The 7,882-nt window shown below is 56.4% G+C and overlaps 1 pseudogene; it reads right to left on the bottom strand.

The window, feature by feature from the left end:
* The window catches only part of LOC102825041, a 108,981-nt pseudogene that overhangs the window by 97,350 nt on the left and 3,749 nt on the right, over nucleotides 1–7,882 (bottom strand).

Raw genomic sequence — 7,882 nt, 5'->3', positions numbered from 1 at the left:
CATGAAGGGTTAGAAAATAAGGAAGAAAGGAAACTGGAAATAAAATGAGGATGTGGGATGGGTGAATTACTTTGTAAGATTACAACAATTATATGAAACAAAATGTGTATGAATTGTTGAATGCAAAATTGATTTGTTCTGTAAACCTTCACCAAATTCACAATAAAAAATCTTAAAGAAAAAATAGAGAGAGAGAGAGAGAGAGAGAGAGAGAGCGAGAGAGAGAGCGCAGAGCTGAGACGTGCGCATGCGCATGCGCAAAAATTGTACAGCGCGCGTATTCCCAGCCGGTCTCCCATCCAAGTACTCACCAGGCCTGACCCTGCTTAGCTTTCGAGATCAAAAGAGATCAGGTGCATTCATGGTAGTATGGCCATAGATGCTACAGTTGGCCTATGGGATTCCTAAGAGGCCTTCCGGGTGGGCCTGGGAGGAGCGTTTTTTCATGATGGGGCAGGGATTAGCAGTTCCCCGATCCCAAGTGCACACTTGGGCATCCAGGCATAGGGCCCAGTGGGGCTGGCTGAATGGGGAGCCCCGAAAAGGCAAAGCAGGCCAGCCAGGTGGCAAGGCTGACACACCCACAGGGAGCTGCCCCTTTCCCAGGTCCCAAAAGCTGGCTGGGCCCACCCAACGTCTTGGGTCCCAGGAATCTGCTCCCCAGCCCCCAGAAGACTCTGAGCCCCCACAAATAAGTGGTCAGGGTCCAGCCTGTCCAGTGCTGACAGACACCAACCTCCTGCCCTCTGAATTCACTTCACACCTTCATGCCAAGTGGCTGCCACCTCCAGCAACAGGGATTGGGCTTCAGGCCCAGAAGGCTGGTGCTGTGGAGGAAGAGGGAGGGAGGTTCAGGGTGCATGTAAGCACGAGTTTCTGGGGGAACCCCTGCAGACATCTCCCACATCCAGGCCTCTGCCGGCTTGCTGTTTGTAGGTACAAGCTTGCCTAAACCGGATCCCCGCTGGCTGGCTACCTGGCCTATCATCTGCACAGGGCTTCCTATAAGCACCCCCTCCACCACCAGCACCACCACCGGGCCCTTGCCTGGTTCAGAAGACGCCATCTCCAAAGGGCCAAGATGTGCCCTGAGCGTCCTGGAGAGCCAGCAGCACGTGGCCCTGGAAGGGCTGAAGCTAGGCATAAAGCTGGTGCTGGATCCACCCTCTCTCGCTGCTGTTTTGTGGGGGTCCCTAGGTAAATCTCCGGAGGGGGCAGCCTCTCCCAGGAAAGAGAGAGAGAGGGAGGGCAGCAGCTGAGCCATGCACAAGCACAAAACAAAAAGCCTATAGCATGTAATATTCCCAGCCAGTCTCTCATCCAAGAACTAACCATGCCAGACCCTGCTTCGCTTCAGAGATCAGAAGAGATCAGGCATATTCATAGTGGTATGGCCATAGATGCTACTGTCAGCCTCTGGGCTCCCTAAGAGACTTGCGGGGCAGGCCAGGGAGGAGTGTTTTCAAGGAAGGGGCAGGGACAAGTCAAAGCAGGCCGGCCAGGTGGCAAGGATGGCACACTGACATGGAGCCGCCCCTTTGCTCAGGTCCCTAACAATGGCTGGGCCCAGCCAATGTCTTGGCTCCCAGGACTCTGCTTCCCGGGCCCCAGAAGACTCTGAGCCCCAACAAACAACTGGTCAGGGACAAGCCTGTCCAGTGCTGACAGACCACATCTTCCTGCCCTCTGAATTCACTTCACATCTCCATGCCAAGTGGCTGCCACCTCCAGCAACCAGGAGAAGGTCTCAGGCCCAGAAGGCTGGTGCTGTGGAGGAAGAAGCGGAGGGGTGTCGGTGCATGAAAGCGCGAGTTCCTGGGGGACCCCTGCGGACATCTCCCACATCCAGGTCTCTGCCGGATTGCTGTTTGTAGGTACAAGCATGCCTAAACCAGCTCCCCTCTGGCTGGCTGGCTACCTGGCCTAGCATCTGCACAGGGATTCCTATAAGCATCCTCCTCCCGAACACCACCACCACCACAACCACCACGGGGCCCATTGCCTGGATCAGAAGAAGCCAGCCCCAAAGGGCCAAGACATGCCCTGAGCGACCTGGAGAGCCAGCAGCGCATGGCCCAAGGAGGGCTGAGGCTAGGCATAAAGCCAGCGCTGGCTCTGCCCTCTCTTGCCGCTATTTTTTGGGGGTCCCTAGGTAAATCTCCTGGAGGGGGCAGCTCCTCCCAGGCAAGAGAGAGAGAGGGAGGGCAGCAGCTGAGCTGTGCGCATGCGCAATACAAAAAAAGCCTACAGCAACAATATTCCCTGCGGGTCTCCCATCCAAGTACTAACCATGCCCAACCCTGCTTAGGTTCAGAGATCAGAAGAGATCAAGCGCATTCAGGGTGGTATGTCCATAGACACTATCTTCTCACATCCAGTCCTCTGTCTGTTCACTGTTTGTAGGTACAAGCATGCTTACACCAGATCCCCGCTGCCTGGCTACATGGCCTAGCATCTACACAGGGCTTCCTATAAGCACCTCCGCAACCCCATCCCCCCACCCCCACCCCATTGCCTGGTTCAGAAGAAGCCATCCCCAAAGGGGCAAGATGTTCCCTGAGTGGCCTGGAGAGCCAGGAGTGCTTGGCCCAGGGAGGGCTGAGGCTAGGCATAAAGACAAGGGCTGGCTCCATCCTCTCTCACCACTGTTTTTTGGGGGTCCCTAGGTAAAACTCCGGAAGGGGACAGCTCCTCCCAGGCAAGAGAGAGAGGAGGACAGCAGCTGAGCCATGCACATGCACAAAACAAAAAGCCTACAGCATGCGTATCCCCAGGAGGTGTTCCATCCAAGTACTCACCAGGCCTGACCTTGCTTAGCTTCAGAGATCAAAGACATCAGGCACATTTGTAGAGGTATGGCCATAAATGCTACAGTTGGCCTCTGGGATCCCTAAGAGGCCTTCTGGGTGGGCTGGGGAGGAGCGTTTGGCCCAATAGGGGCAGGGACCAGCAGACCCCCGACCTCAAGTGCACACCTGGGCTTCCAGGCCTATGGCCCAGCTGGGCTGGCTGAATGGGGAGCCCTGAAAAGACAAAGAAGGCCAGCCAACTGGCAAGGCTGACACACCCACAGGGAGCAGTCCCTTTGCCCAGGTCCCGAAACCCCAACGTCTTGGCTCCTAGGAATCTGCTCCACGGGCCCCACAAGACTCTGAGCCCCTACAAATAACTGGTCAGGGACCAGCCTGTGCAGTGCTGACAGACACCACCCTCCTGCCCTCTGAATTAACTTCACACCTCCATGCCAAGTAGCTGCCACCTTTAGCAACTGGGAGAGGGCCTCAGGCCCAGAGGGCTGGTGCTGTGGAGGAAGAGGGAGGGTTTGTTGGGTTGTGTGTAAGCGAGAGTTCCTGGGGGAACCCAGCGGACATCTCCCACATCCAGGCCTCTGCCGTCTCGCTGTTTGTAGGTACAAGCATGCCTAAACCAGTCCCCGCTGGCTGGCTACCTGGCCTACCATCTGCACAGGGCTTCCTATAAGCACCGCCTCCCCTCCCAACATCACCACAACCACCACCACCGGGACCATTGCCTGGTTCAGAAGAAGCCAGCCCAAAAGGGCCAAGACGTGTCCTGAGCAACCTGGAGAGGCAGCAGTGCATGGCCCGGGGAGTGCCTAGGCTAGTCATAAAGCCGGGACTGGCTCCACCCTCTCTTGCTACAGTTATTTTGGGGTCCATAGGTAAATATTTGGGAGGGGGCAGCTCCTCCCGGGAAAGAGAGAGAGAGGGAAGGCAGCAGGTGAGCCATGAGCAAAACAAAAACCTACAGCACATGTATTCCCAGACAGTCTTCAATCCAAGTACTCACCAGGCCAGACCCTGCTTAGCTTCTGAGATCAGAAGAGATCAGTCACATTCAGGGTGGTATACCCACAGTCTCCCTAAGAGGCCTGCAGGGCAGGCCAGGCAGGAGCATTTGCACAGACAGGGGCAGGGACCAGCAGGCCTCCGACCCCAAGCACATACCTGGGCTTCCAGGCCTAGTGCCCAGCGGGGCTGGCTGAATGGGGAGCCCCAAAAAGGCAAAGCAGGCAGGTAAGAGGGCAAGGCTGTCACACCAACAGGGAGCCACCCCTTTGCCCAGGTCCCAAAAGCTGGCTGGGGCCACCCAATGTCTTGGCTCCCAGGAATCTGTTCCCAGGCCCAAGAAATGACTGTTTAGGGACCAGCCTGACAACTGCTGACAGACACCACACTCCAGGCCTCTGAATTCACTTCACACCTCCATGCCAAGTGGCTGTCACCTCCAGCAACAGGGAGCAGGTCTCAGGCCCAGAAGGCTGGTGCTGTGGAGGAAGAGAGAGGGGGGGTTGGGGTGCATGAAAGCGGAGCTCCTGGGGGACCCCTGCATACATCTCCTACATCCAGGCTTCTGCTGGCTTACTGCTTGTAGGTACAAGCAAGCCTAAACCAGCTTCCCGCTGGCTGGCTACTTGGCCTAGCATCTGCACAGGGCTTCCTATAAGCATCCCTCCACCAACAACAACCCCTTTGCCTGGTTCAGAAGAAGCCAACACAAAAGGGCCAAGACATGCCCTGAGCGGCCTGGAGAGCCAGTAGCTTATGGTCCTGGGAGGGCTGAGGCTAGGAATAAAGCCAGCGCTGGCTCTGCCCTCTCTCTCGGCTGTTTTTTGGGGTCCCTAGTTAAATCTCCTTGAGGGGGCAGCTCCTCCTGGGCAAGAGAGAGAGAGGGAGGGCAGCAGGTGATCCATGCTCATGCGCAAAACAAAAAGCCTACAGCATGTGGTATTCCCAGGCGGTCTCCCATCCTAGTACTAACCAGGCCAGAGCCTCCTTAGCTTCAGAGATCAGAAGAGATCAGGAGCATTCAGGGTGGTATGGCCACAGATGCTACAGTCAGCCTCTTGGCTCTCTAAGAGGCCTGAGAGGCAGTCGGGGAGGAGCATTTGCACCGACAGTGGCAGGGACCAGCAGGCCCCCGACCCCAAGTGCACAGGCCTAGGACCCAGAGGGGCTGGTTTAATGGGGAGCCCCTAAAAGGCAAAGCAGGCCGACCAGGTAGCAAGGCTGATATACCCACAGGGAGTCGCCCCTTTGCCCAGGTCCCCAAAGATGGCTGGGACCACCCAATGTCTTGACTCCCAGGAATCTGCTCCCCATGGCTCAGAAGACTCTGAGCCCCCACAAATAACTGGTCAGGGACCAGCCTGTCCAATGCTAACAGACATCATCCTCCCAGCCTCTGAAATTACATCACAACTCCATGCCAATTGGTTGCCACCTCCAGCAACCTGGAGCGGGCTTCAGGTCCAGAAGGCTGGTGCTGTGGAGGAAGAAGGAGGGGATGCTGGATGTGGGAAATGTTGGTGTTGTTGGGGTGGGTGTTGCTTATAGGAAGCCAGCAGAGGCCTGGGTGTGGCCCTCCCTCTTCGGTTAGTACTTGGATGGGAGACCTCCTGGGAATAAGTGTGCTGTAGGCTTTTAGTTTTGCACATGCGCATGGCTCAGCTGCTGCCCTCCCTCTCTCTCTCTTGCCTGGGATAAGCTGCCCCTTCTGTCCCAGAGATTTACGTGTTGTTGTTGTTGTTAAGTGCTGTGGAGTTGGTTCCTACTCATAGTGACCCTGTACAGGGTTTCTGAGGCTGGAAATCTTTACGGGAGCAGAACGCCTCATCTTTCTCCAGTGGAACAGCTGGTAGTTTCTAACTGGTGACCTTTCGGTTCACAGCCCGATTCGTAACCACTACGCTACTAGAGCTCCCTGGAGATTTACCTAGGGATCCAAAATAAACAGTGTGAGGGAGAGGGCGGAGCCAGCACCAGTTTTATGCCTAGCCTAGGCCCACCCTGGGACACTTGCTGCTGGCTCTCCAGTTTGCTCAGGGCAGGTCTTGGGCCTTTGGGGCTGGCTTTTTCTGTACCAGGCAATGGGCCTGGTGGTGGTGGGGAGGGGGTGCTTATAGGAAACCCTGTGCAGATGCTAGACCAGGTAGCAAGCCAGCGGGGAGCTGGTTTAAGCATGCTTGTACCTGCAAACAGCGAGCCAGCAGAGGCCTGCATGTGAGAGATGTCCACAGTGGTCCCCCAGGAACTCACGCTTACAGTTATCACTGAGCCCCGCCTCCCTCTTCCTCCACAGCACCAGTCTTCTGGGCTTGAGGTCCCCTCCCTGTTACTGGAGGTGGCAGCCACTAGGCATGGAGTTGTGGAGTAAATTCAGAGGTCAGGAGGGTGGTGTCTGTCAGCACTGGATAGGCTGGGCCCTGACCAGTTATTTGTGGGGGCCCAGAATCTTCTGGGGCCCAGAGAGCAGATTCCTGGATGCCAAGACTTTGGGTGGGTCCAGTCAGCTATTGGGACCTGAGCAAAGGGGCGGCTCCCTGTGGGTGTGCCAGCCTTGCCACCTGGCTGGCATTCTTTGCCAATCAGGGCTCCCCATTCAGCCAGCCCCGCGGGGCCCTAGGCCTGGAAGCCCAGGTGGGCATTTGGGGTCCGGGCCTGCTGGTTGCTACCGCTGTCCACGCAAACGTTCATGCCCAGCCTGGCCCACTCCGCAGGCCTCTTAGGGATCCGAGAGGCTGACTATAGAGTCTATGGCCATACCACCATGAACTCTCCTGATCTCTGAAGCTAAGCAGGGTCGGGTCTGGTTAGTACTTGGATGGGATAACCCCTGAGAATACCGCATGTTGTAGGCTTTTTGTTTTGTGCATTCGCACGGATCAGCTTCTTCCCTCCCCCTCTCTTGCCCAGGAGGAACTGCCCACTCCTAGAGATTTACCGAGGGTCCCACAAAAAACAGAGGTGAGAGAGGGCTGAGCCAGCCCTGGCTGTATGCCTAGCCTCAGCCTTCCCCGGGCCACGCGTTACTGGCTCTCCAGGGCGCTCAGGGCACTTCTTGGCCCTTTGGGACTGACTTCTTCTGAGCCAGGCAATGGGCCCGCTGGTGGTGGTGATGGTGGTGTTGGGGGGCGGGGGTGCTTAAAAGGAGCCCTGTGCAGATGCTAAGACAGGTAGCCAGCCAGTGGGCAGCTGCTATAGGCATGCTTGTACCTACAAACAGCGAGCCTGCAGAGGCCTGGGTATGGGAGATGTCCACAGGGGTATCCCAGTAACTCGTGCTTACATGTACCACGGACCCCCTCTCTTTCCCCGCCCCCCCCTTCCTCCACAGCACTAGCCTTCTGGGGCTGAGGCCCGCTCCCGGTTGCTGGAGGTGGCAGCCCTTTGGCATGGAGCTGGCAGCCCTTTGGCATGGAGCTGAGAAGTGAATTCAGAGGGCGGCAGAGTGGTGCTGTCAGCACTGGAAAGGCTTGTCCCTGACCAGTTATTTGTGGGGGCTCAAAGTCTTCTGGGCCCAGGGGAGCAGAGTCCTGGGATCCAAGATGTTGGGTGGGCCCAGCCATCTTTCCGGACCTGGGCAAAGGGGCGGCACGGCTCCCTGTGGGTGTATCAGCCTTGCCACCTGGCCGGCCTGCTTTGCCTTTTCAGGGCTCCCCATTCAGCCAGCCCCTCTGGTCCCTAGGCCTGGAAGCCAGGTGTGCACTTGGGGTCGGGGTCCTGCTGGTCCATGCAAACACTCCTCCCTGGCCTGCCCTGAAGGCCTCTTAGGGAGCCTAGAGGCTGACTGTAGCATCTAAGTCCATAGCAACCTGAATGTGCCTGGTCTCTTCTGATCTCTGAAGCTAAGCAGCGTCAGGCCTGGTTAGTACTCAGATGGGGGGCCGCTTGGGATTAGCACGCACCATAGGCTTTTTTTTTTTTTTAAAACAGACCGACGTGTTCATTGAAAACGAGTATTGGGTATTACAGATAATTTGTTGTTTTGGATGTTAAGTGTTATCAAATTGATTTTTTTTTTTTTTCATATAACTTGTTTCATTACATTGATTATAATCCCCTTCATATACCATCAGTTA

Source organism: Chrysochloris asiatica, unplaced genomic scaffold, assembly GCF_000296735.1.
Source record: "Chrysochloris asiatica unplaced genomic scaffold, ChrAsi1.0 scaffold00186, whole genome shotgun sequence".
NCBI classification, from domain to species: domain Eukaryota; kingdom Metazoa; phylum Chordata; class Mammalia; order Afrosoricida; family Chrysochloridae; genus Chrysochloris; species Chrysochloris asiatica.
This window is presented reverse-complemented; position numbering and strand designations above follow the sequence as displayed.